This window comes from Peromyscus californicus, unplaced genomic scaffold (genome assembly GCF_007827085.1).
Source record: "Peromyscus californicus insignis strain IS unplaced genomic scaffold, ASM782708v3 Scaffold_17__1_contigs__length_78620276, whole genome shotgun sequence".
Classification (NCBI taxonomy): domain Eukaryota; kingdom Metazoa; phylum Chordata; class Mammalia; order Rodentia; family Cricetidae; genus Peromyscus; species Peromyscus californicus.
The window spans coordinates 20,772,553-20,784,744 of NW_026294469.1; the positions used below are offsets into that span (position 1 = coordinate 20,772,553).

Genomic DNA, 12,192 nt, shown 5'->3' on the forward strand with positions numbered 1-12,192 from the left:
AGAAAGCTGATGCAGACATAACTGAATACCACCAGGACTAAATTCCAGCCTCAGAAAACAGCAGAACTTGGCAGCTTTGGCCACATGATTCTGGCTTTAGAGTCCAGAATATAAGAAAAGAGTTGAGGAATCTCTATCCATAGCTAAGGAAAGCCAATGAAGCCAGGTGTGTGTCATTGGAGTCCTTGCATGGAGGACCAGAGAGGCCATTGAGTGAAGATGTGAGGATGGAGCCTGGATTTTGTTGAAGACACTAAGATGTTGAAGGTGCCAAAGTCACAAGACATCTGCCAAGGAGAGGTGCTAACAAGGTATGGGACCAACCTTAGAAAGAGAAGTGTGTTGCAGTCAACAAAGCTGAAAGGAGGTGGAGATCTGAAGAGCCCTTTGTTACTAGACATAGAAATGCAGAGTTTTTAGTTTGCCCAGCTGTTTTTTTGGCCTCGCTCTATTCCAGTGGCCCATCACCCTGCTTCCTTTCCTCCCTTTTGGAATGGTAATGCATATTCTATGCCATTGTATGTTGGAAGTATGTGTTTTTATTTTCATTTTATAGGGATTACAGTTAAGAGATTACCTTGAGTCTCAGAAGAAACTTTGAACTTTGGACTTTTAAATAGTATTGAGACTTTGATAGGCTATGGGGATTTTTGAAGTGGGATTAAATCCATTTTTGCATTATGATGGCTACAAGTCTATGGGGACCAGAGAGTGGAAAGCAGTGGTTTGAATAAGAATGGTCCCCATAGGCTCACATATTTGAAGCGTATATTAGCTTAGTCATCATATATTTGATGACCAGGAAGTCATCAGAGAGTGGCACAGCTTGGGAAGGATCAGGAGGTGTGACCTTGTTGGAGTAGCTGTGGTTTTCTTGGAGGAAGTGTGTCACTAGGTGGGCTTTGAAGTTTCAAAAGTCCAAGCCAGTCCCAGTATCTCTCTGCCCCTGCTGCCTGTGGATCCAGATGTAGAACTCTCAGCTACTTCTCCTGCACCATGTCTGCCTGCATGGTGCCATGCTCCCCACTGTGGGGACAATGGACTAAACCTCTAAAATGTAAGCAAGCCTCAATTAAATGATATTCTTTATAGAAGTTGCAGTAGTCATGTTACCTCTTCATAGCAGTAGAACACTGACTAAGACTGGGAGCATGTCAGGGTACCCAACCAGGGTGAACTGAGTTTTTATTTCTTCAAACTAAAACCAAATCCATCTCTCATAATGTCTCATTTCCGTATATGCAGAGACAGTGCCCTGTGTGCAGCAAATGAGAATTATAAAAATACTAAAGTTAAATGACCTCAATACTATAACTTATCTGGCTTTTAATAGACAGGAGGAGAAAGGATTGTAGGAGCCAGATGGGTCAACACACACACACACTAAAAAAAAAAAAAAAAAACCCTCAGAATCAACTATTCTGGGCTCATAGGGGCTCACAAGAGACCAAACTAACAACCAGGGAGCCTACATGGGACTGACCTAGGCACTCTGCATATATGTTACAGTTGTGTAGCTTGGTCCTCCTGTGGGACTCCTAACAGTGGGAACAGGGGCTGTCTTCAACTCTTTTACTGGTTTTGGGACCCTACTCCTCATACTGGGTCACCTTGCCCAGCTGTAACACATGGGGAGGCACTTAGACTTACTACAATTTGATATACCATGTTTTGTTGATATTCTTGGGAGACCTGCCCTTTCTTAAACAGAAAGGGAGGAGGAGTGAGTTGTGGGGGGTGGGAACAGAGGAAAGTCAAGGAGAGGAACTGGAAGGAGAGGAGGGAGGCAAGACAATGGCCAGGATGAAATATCAGCCTCACTGATTACAAAAAGTCTTTTCATTCTAATTAAAACAAACCAGAGATAAAAGAGAAGATAAATCTTAAGCAGTGGCATGGAATAAGTAAGACTATCCAATAAAGCTGATTCAGTTGCTGATGTCTGAAAGAAAGAGTGCTTCCAAGAACCTCTGAGATGCTTCCTCTAAGGACAACCATGATTATGTAACAGTCACCATAACTTCACAACATCTTCCAAGACTATACAACGTCCCCCATGACTACACAACATCCTCCATGACAACACAACATCCTCCATTATAACACACCATCCTCCATGACTGCACAACAACCTCCATGACTATACAACATCCTCCATGACAGCACATCTTCCATGACAATACAACATCCTCCATGACTACACAACATCCTCCATGACAGCACAACATCTTCCATGACAACACAACATCCTCCATGACTGCACAACATCCTCCATGACAACACAACATCCTCCATCACTACACAACATCCTCCATGACTACACAACACCCTCCATTACTGCACGACATCCTCCATGAATGAACAACATCCTCCATGAGTAGACAGCATCCTCCATGACTGCACAAAATCTTCCATGGTCGCACAACATCCTCCATGACTGCACAAAATGCTCCATGAATAGACAGCATCTTCCATGACTGCACAACATCCTGTATAATGGCACACATCCCCATGACACCACATCCTCCTCCATGACTGCACAAAGTCCTTCATAACTGCACAACATCCTCCATGATGACACAACTTCCTCCATGACACCACAACATCCTCCTTTCAGCTGCATTTCTGAAGGACTGGGAAAAGAAGACTTAATCACTAACTGCTAAGTACGCAAAACTGCATTTCAAACTTGGTTTGCCTGCCCCAGATTCTGTTTGATTGTTATGAGAATAGTATGATTTTCTCTACTAAGAGAATTGCTAATAAAAATAATTCATCTTTTCTAAATATTTCTGGTTTCCCTACCCAAACTAAGAAGAGTTTTGGGGGAGGCAAACTTCCTTCCTATTGTGACTCTTGCACTCACCACAACCCATCATCCTCTGAGTCAGGCATCTCAAAGTCTCTCTCTCTCTCTCTCTCTCTCTCTCTCTCTCTCTCTCTCTCTCTCTCTCTCTCTCCCAAAACTAGGATCAACACCAATTGGCTCATAATGCACCAATGTCCCATTGCGGCTTGCTTACTATTGGAATCACAGGCATGTGTCTCCAGGCCTTGTTCCCATTTATTTGCATTTGTCTTTTCTTAGGGTGAAGATGTATACAATAGGGTCATAATCTCAAATGTTTTTGCCTCTTTTTCCTCCTTCAATTTGTTTTTTAAGACATGAAGAAAAAGGAGATAGTATCTGGTCCTTTAATTTAAATGTCTTTCTTCATAAAGGATTTCCCCTGATTTTATGTAAGACAACTCCTCTCTTAATGAGTTGTGTGAGCCACCTGTGCAGTCACATGCAAAAACAGAAGGACACAGTGTGAAAATGTGCCCAAGGAAAGGGGATGATTGTCAGAGAGGTCCTAGATAGAGAGCATAACAATTCCTTAAGCCAAGATTAGGAGGAGGGCTTAATATGATGACGTTACAGTCAAAGCTATGGGAAACAATGACACAACTGGACATATAGATGAGCCATGTTTACATAAAACTCTGGAGCTGAGACTGCTGGAGGGGTCAGAGGAAGGATGAACTTTAATATTATTGGGCATTTAGGGAAAAATAAAAATAACTTAAGCAGAAACCCATCAAGCAGACTGGGAAGTATCTACTGCAACCATGACCTCACCTTTCTGTGACCAACTTAACAGTCCTCCATTCTGACCCCCAAGAAAGTCAGCACTGCCTCTCTGTCCCTTCCAAAGGGCTGTGCACAGATTCCTGACTCTCAACCAGAGCAACAGGTTTCAGGGGCCATGTTCTAGCACACCAAACTCACAAATCTTTGTAAAACGTACTTGGAATTCAATTAGACTCATCCACAATTAAACTTATGTTCGAGTTGAAAGAGCTGGCTATATGTACGAGACTTGTAAGATTTAACCAGGTTACCAGAGTAAGCTGGCCAGAGAATAATTCTACAGGTGATATGAACTTAGAAACAGAATAACAGAGATGGGGCTCCAACTAGAGACAAGGAAAGAGAATGGGAGGTGGGGGCCAAATAACACCAAGGTTGTTTGATAAAAACTCAGTGAGTCGTAGTATCTTATATTTACCTAAAGTTATACACAATATAGGTGTACTATGCATGTGTATGTAGATATATACGCATATATATAATATGAAAGAAAGTTCAGCCACTTGGGGTGACAAGGTTCCCCACAAAAACAACAAACTAATAAAAATCCTAGTAACAGGCAAAGCTCTTTTAGAATGGTTGGTCAGAGTAATCCAAGTGACTCCAAAAATATGGATAATAATGGAGCCCTTGGTTACCTCTCAGGAGTTGAGGGTGTGTCTCGATTTCTGAAGACATCACACTCTTTCTTTTTTTTTCTATTTTCTCATTTTGTTTATTCTTCTCTTATAAATTACATCCAACCACAGTTTCCATTCCCTCCCCTCCCCTACCACTCACCTCTCCTTTTCCCCAGATCCATGCCCTCTCCAACTCCCTTCAGAAAAGATCAGATCTCCCAAGGCAAAGCCTCAAGTGGAGGGATTGGGACACCAACACAGCCACAAAAACTTTGACCTACCGCTTGTCCTGCCTACAGAGTGTTCTGGGACCAGAGCCTAGAAGACACCACACTCTCAGGACGCAGGACGCAGAAGACCTGATCTGGATCTGATCTAAAAGCATCTCTCTTGCAGTCTAGCTTCCATGGCTCCAGAAAATATTAGGCAAGCTGACAAGTGAGGGGAGCAATTCAACAGTCCTACCCAACTGCTACACCCATGAACCATGACAATTACCAGCATGGCAAACTATGCATAAGGATGCAAAATGTGGCAACTAGCAGCTGTCTGAGCTAGACTTGAGAGCCACTCAACAGGAGGAAAATTATGACTAGTACTAGAAAAAGCCAGTGATGAGAGGCCATAAACTTTAGAAAAGAATCCACTACTACCACTGCTCTGCTATGAACAGAGTAATTTCTCTCTATGTTTACCCTTGTACACCCAGATTCCAAAAGTGGTTGTTATTTACTGACTAGCTGTTAATCATTTGATAAATAAACTAAATTAAAATGGGAAAACAGAGGAGGGGTGAGAAGGGGAGGGTTGTTAACTAGGGAAGGGAAGGGGGTCTAATTCAGAGAGAGAAAGGAGGAGGAAAAATAAACAACACTAAAGTTGTTTGGAAAAGCATATTATTTTATAAGCTAACCTAAAATCGCATATGTAGTGTGTGTGTGTGTGTGTGTGTGTGTGTGTGTGTGTGTGTGTGTGTGTGTGTAGCTTAAATGGAGTTATGCTACATGGGGTGATAATGATCCTCTGGTAAGCTATAGACAAATTTAACAAAAACTCCAGTACCATGCATGGGAAACCTCACTTCAAGCTGTTGGTTGGGGTATGGTTCAAGATACTAAAAAAGACTAGAGGTTATTGGTATTGCTCTTGACAGCTTCCCAGAACTTGAAGATAAGACCCTGTTTCTGAAGATACCACATGCTTTGGACACAGGACTTGGAGGAATCTAGCTGGAACTGACCTGGAAGCCTCCTTTCTGAGGATTACCTCTCATAGAAGCCGGAGGAATTATGCAAGGCTGACAAAGGAGAAACAATGGTGTCCAACCCAGCTGAAATCCAACAATAACTGGCTTGCAAGATAGTCTCAATGGCGCAATATTGGCAGTTTTGTCTTGGCAGCAACCAACAGCAATTTGATTGGATATAGGGCCCACTCAATGGGAAGGAATTCATGCCTGTATTGTAAACCTAGGCAACCACCCATGACTGGGAAGATCACCTATTCTAGAAGAGAATCTACTGCTTGGAATCTAAAACCAATATTTCTTACTACATTCTAAATACTTACTCTTATACTCATAGACAGTGCAGCTCTCAACCCTCATCAAAGAAGTTTCCTTTTGTAGCAGACAGAGACTGTTACAGAGATCCATAAGAGGTCAAAATGCAAAGAACAACTGACTAAGAGTGTCCAACCCCAAATGAGAAATCTACAACACAACTCCTACAGCTAGAGCACAGAGAATATCCTTGGAAGAGGGGCTGAAAAGATTGTGAGAGCCAGAAGATCAGAATATCTACTGGGAGATAGTGTCGTCTAAAGATGACAAAGAAATGGCACCAGTGAATTTTCAAAACTATGGCAGTCTAAGCAAGACCCTAATAATGATAACGTCAGTTTTCATGCCAAGGTTGGTGGGGGAAATTTCACCAAGTCCCAATCCTAAATGAAAAGCTACAGGCTACTGTGAGAAAGAGAATCAGTCTTCTCCGGGGACAAGCCTCTTGGTAGCTTATCGAAACCCATGTAATGAGCCCTAAAAACACAAAAAACACATGAATGTATGAGCAACACTAAATGAATTTATTTGTGTGTGTGTGTGTGTGTATGTGTGTGTGTGTGTGTGTGTGTGTGTGTGTGTGTGTGTATTTGTGAATTTGAGAGTGAGTTGGGGGTTACATGGGAGGATTTAGAGGAGGAAGATTGAGGGGTGGAAATTATATGAACAAGCACTCATGTGTGAAATTCTCAAAAGATTAAAAATATAAATTAACTTGGTATGGTGGCACAAGTCTTAAATCCCAGCACTCATAAGGCAAAGACAAGAGGATCTCTGTGAGTCTGAGGCCAGCCTGGCCTACATAGTGAATTTCAGGACACCCAGAACTACACTGAAAGACCCTGTCTCAAAAAATAAATATAATTAATTAATTTAATAAAAGAAAATAAATATAATGTATAAATATGACATATAGAAAGTATGCATGCATTCATTTATTTATTTATTTGTTTATTTATTTATTATATTGAGAGAGAAAATGAAAAAAACCAATTAGATTCAGATTCTAATTCTGAACTCTACAAGTTTGGACAAATTATGTAAAATTCCAAGCTTTATTTTACTTCCATATCAATTGGAGTTAACATTTACATTTTAATAAGTTAAATTATAGAAAGAAAATGAAAGCGAAATAAAATGTATTACTAGAGATAAATAAAACTATTAGTTAAATTTAAGTGTTTATCATGACAGTAGAAATGAATTGCTAAACCTTTCATTTGCATTTAGAAAATAAATGCTCATTAGTTGAAAATCTGCTGACTCTCATATCATACACTCTGGTAGATATCTGCATATTTGTTTTATCTTTGATGAAATGTGTCTCCAAGGCAAGAACTGTCCGTGCAATTATTCAGAGCATGCTTGACACATGTTTATGACATATGCTTATCTCCCAACTCCCTACAAATCACTGGCTACTGCTTATGTACAGCTAGCTCTAAAACCAAGATTTATTCCTTCTTCCTAACATTTAATTTCTTTCTGCTCTTCTTAAAATAGCCCTCACCCTGCATCAGATTGTTTCTCGCTGACCAGGATATTTGTCTTTTGGGGTGTTTTCCCCAAATATGCTGCCAATGTGGGTCTCATCTTTGTCATCAACTATTGTCCACAGCGGCAGTGAGATAATGTGGTGATCTACTTACTTTGCATCGATCCTAGGGAGAAAGGTTTTTAAGAAGACTGGGTTTCTTATTTTCTTACAGTATTTTCAAGCTATTGATATGCTGCTATGATAAGTAGGTATTTGCTATAACTCTACATAAATATCATTTTCTCAACAAACCCATCCCCAACGCCCAGAGTTATAATTACCCACCTCTAATTAAGATCAATACTTCTGGTACTAGATATCTCATTGAAAAATACAGAAATGCTTCCATGATCCCAAGGCACCACTGAGCTGCCCAACTTTGGAGAGCAGTAGCTCCTGGCTTCAAGTTTATTTCTTATAACTGAAGGATTTGCCATGTTCTGTCTTCAGGATAAGACAGCTTGTAGTCTGTGACTGATGGAAAACTTTATCCCCCAAATCTCTGGAAGTCATTCCAATTCATAAGACTTCTTTATGGAATTGGTTAGGGTTTTCCACAAACAGAAATGATCTTTCTCTCCCCAGTGTGATGTCAGAGGACTTGACCAGGAGGAACAAGGGGATCACAGACGCTCAAGGACCTAGTGCTGCTGTCTGAGAGTCGGGAAGTCACAGAACAGTCTGGATGCAGAGTCGGACAGAACTTAGTGCTGCCTCATGTCCTATGCCAGGTCCTGGGGTCAAACCCTAACATCGCACATAGAAAAGTCATTGCATTGGATTCTGGAAAAGATTGTCCAGCTGTATGAAACAGTCTTTCATAACACAGGACCCTTGTCTTTTTCTTATTTTCCCTCACTCTTTCTCCTTGCTTTGGCTAACTGTCTTGTCCAGGGGTTGAAGATCTCCATTCACACTCAAAGAATTAGGTTTCTGATCCTCCCTATGACTACTTGGCAATAAAAAGCTGGGGTGTTTGTTTGTTTGTTTGTTTGTTTGTTTGTTTGTTTTTGTTTCGTGTTCTATTATCTGAGAGGCATCCTATGATCCTTAATCTAGGAAAAACCAAAAGCAAAACAAAGAATGCATTCATGATGAACTGGTGCTTGACAGGCCCACAGTACAGCAGTGAAACGTTAAATCAGAAAATGCTAAGTTTTACCTCTTATCTTTAACTGACTGCATGAAATTCTGCAAATTCCTGAATGTCTAGAAGCTTGAGTTGACTCCTAGATAAATAAGCATCACATCATTTGGGAGCCAATTTCATGATTGTGGTAAGAATTAAATATAATTAATGAAGTCCCATGCTTGACTAATTCATCAATGCCATCATCAGCACCAGAATGAATATTCCTGAATAAAATATTAGCTCTTACAAAGAACTCTTTCTTTCATTTTAACTCAAGCAGGTAAAAAACAACAAAATCTTGATGCTCTAATCATCATTACTTATTTCTTTATTCATCTTTTTTTTAGCTGAAAGGACATAAAGCTCACCCAAATACCTTAGCAATATAAGCACCTACAAAGTTAAATAGGCAGCTTTAAATAGAAGAACTCTTCTGTTTTTAACCTATTTCAAAGAAGACTGAGAAAGAAGAGATGCCTTGTGAGACACTCATCCTTAGTCCCTCATTACTACACAAGTCCAACCTATTTTGTGTCAGGGACTTTAACAACTGGTCTTTGTTACTCCAGGAAGCCTCATAGGACTTATTTGAGTTATAAACAGTCTTGGTGTTAGCATCTTTGCTTAGATGATAGATAGATAGATAGATGGACAATAGATAGGTAGGTAGGTAGATAGGTAGGTAGGTAGATAGATAGATAGATAGATAGATAGATAGATAGATAGATAAATAGATAGATAGATAGATAGATACCTATGTGTGTTTCAGATGTAAAATACAGAAATAACTTTTCAAGCATATATGTAATATACAGTACATAGTCTGTTTTAGTCTTAATTTTCTTGCTAGCTACAATAGTTTTGTAAAGTCAAGTTCTGTCGATAGATATATCTCTTTAATAGTCTCATTCTTCAAATGCTTACATTTCAACAGCACAGTGCTGAAAGATGAAAATAAAGTGTAAATTGAAATCACATTGCAAAGAAAAAGCCCATTCTGCAATTTCAGGAATGGTCATTTCTATCACAAACACCACAGCCAGAAGCCCAATTTCCACATCAGCACTTCATTATCGGAGACTTCATTACTGGACACTTGGTGCAGGAGCACCTTTAAGAAGGTGGTAATTGTGTGTCCATGGTTTTTCACTCTCTGTGACTCTCATGTGTGTTTGTTTTATCTAAAAGGACGCCTGTGAAGTCCAATGTGACTGTTCCCCTGTTTAGTCATAGTGCTGGCTTCAGTGCTTTGTGGTTTGTGTTGCTGTGATTCACTTTAGTGCGGACTGGGAAGGAGCGGCCAACTTTCCAGGGTGTGATGGGCTCTCATGAACCTGCCTCAGGGATCGTTTTGAGTCTTTGAGCCAAGAGTCTTCTTTGATCCTAGAAAAATCAATGCCTAGAAAGCATGGGGAAGCCAATGTCACCACTATTTGGAATCACAAAATCACTCTACAAGGTGTGGACTGAACCTGTTTCCTAATGTTCTCATATTCCTAGTTTTCTCAGAGTCACAGCTCCCCTGAGTAGCCCAGTCGGTGCTGTTTGTTCTCCAGGAACTCTCCGTGTACAACTAAGGAGGCACGGTAATCACTGATGTGCAGGTACTGCCCCCCAGTAATCACTAATGATGTACAAGTATGAGTGTCCCCTCATGCTTCTTCCTAGAAGCCCTAAGGAAAGGGTATTAGTTAAGTTTCTGTTGCTGTGACAAATATCAAAGGTGACTCAGGAAAGAAAAGACTTATTTGGCTTACAGGTTACAGTATACCATTGAGGGAAGCTAGGAAGTGAACTCAAGGCAGGAGCCTGGAGGCAGAAACTGATGCAAAGATCATGGAAGAAGTCTTCTTACTGACCTGCTCCCCATGGCTTGCTCAGACTTATTCCTTATACAATCCAGGGCCACCATCCTAGGGGTGACACTGCCCACAGTGGACTGTTTCTTCCCACATCAATCACTTATCAAGAAAATGCCCTCACAGACTTGCCTAGAGGCCAATCTAATAGAGGCGTTTTCTCAACTGAGATCCCCTCTTCGCTGATGACCCTGGATTGTGTCAAGTGGACAAAAACTAACCAAGACAGAGATCAAAGCACCCCACTCTTCAGATGGGTGTATCTTGGAGGTTCAGACACTGTGACCCTCTTCTTTCTTTTGCAAAGTAGGTGAGGGATAGGGTGGTAATAAATTACTGAGATGAACACCTCCTCTTACAGAGGTGTAATCCTATCACAATAAACAATTTTGCAAAAGCAAAATAAAGTAGAAAAACAGCAACAGATCAGTTACACAGGAAACAAACCAGCATAGCTTCTGCTTTTGGTTTGAATAAAAAAATGGCTCCCCATAGGCTCATATATTTGAATGCTTGGTTCCCAGTTAGTGGGACTGTTGGGGAAAAATGAGGAGGTGTGGCCTTGCTGGAGGACACGTGTCACTGTGCATGGGCTTGGAGGTTTCAAAAGCCCATGCCCCCCCCCCCCCCCACACACACACACACACTCTCTCTCTGCTGCAACTTGCAGATCATGTGAGCTCTCGGCTAATGCTCCAGTTTCATGGCCTCCTGCCACCATGCTCCCTGCCATGAAGATCATGAACACTCTGAAACTGCAAATGAGCCCCAACTGAATGCTTTCTTTTAAAAGTTCATTGGTCCTGGTGCCTCCTCCTACCAATAGAACAGTAACTAAGGCAGCTTCCATAACAATAGTTAGCTAGCACCTTAAGAAGCTTAGAATCTGAAGTACAATATAAAATAGAAAAAAGTCACCACAAAAAAAAAGCATTGCTGTAAATAGCTGCATTTTCATGTTAAGCAAAGCTTTTTAAACATTGGCTTTATATGAGCTCTTTCCATTTTAAGAAAACATTAAATGCTTTAAACATGAAAATTCAAAGTCATAAGATACACAAATTAGGGGAAAAAAACTCTGTTTGCTTTGGCTATTATTCCTACCTTAGCAAAAGTTCTTATTAGTAAGTTACAGTAGTAGCTGGTTTAAAAATTAATCACTAAATGGAATAACAGAAACTATTAAAAGCCAGTTCAAATTTAAAGCCAGTATAAATAAAGATGAAGCATCCCAAATTACAACTAAGCAACTCAATTTAGAAAATTAGGTTTACAAAAATTTGATTTGCATGCAAGTTCCTTTCTATAATCTAAGTCACAGCAATGGAATCTTGTGGTGGTTTTCCTGGTCCCTGAACAGACAGCAGCTGGGTTACAGGTTCCATGCAGGCATCTCAGAGAGGGCACCGTGACAGCCTCCCCATCAGGTGATGCCTAAGAAGCAGTGTCTGGTCTGATGAGAACACACTGTAATGAATGATGGCAAGTCTGGAAAACTTGTCACTGAAGATACATACAGTTTCTCCCTTCTGAAGTTTGCTTGAAGAATACATGAAACTATCTGAATATCGTGAAGGTAGAGCAGCCATGGTTTAGAAATGACAAACTGTATATGAGAGCAATTTCTCATTCAATACACAAAGGGAAGACTTTTATCTATCAATGCATGAAAAATGACTCAAAAACTTAGTGACTTAAATCTTTATGTCTGTTATGGACTTCATAAGTCAAAAAACAAATAATGCTCAACCGGGGGACATTTGCTGTACCAGGTGGATTGGCTGAGGTGTCTCATGTAACGACAGGAGAAGATGACTGCTCAGTAAGCATGCAAGATGGCTTTTCCTAC

General features: G+C 40.5%; 1 protein-coding gene across 5 annotated transcripts in view; it reads right to left on the minus strand.

The window, feature by feature from the left end:
* The window catches only part of Rit2 (Ras like without CAAX 2), a 320,403-nt gene that overhangs the window by 158,891 nt on the left and 149,320 nt on the right, over positions 1 to 12,192 (minus strand). The gene's annotated exons all lie outside the window — the stretch shown is intronic.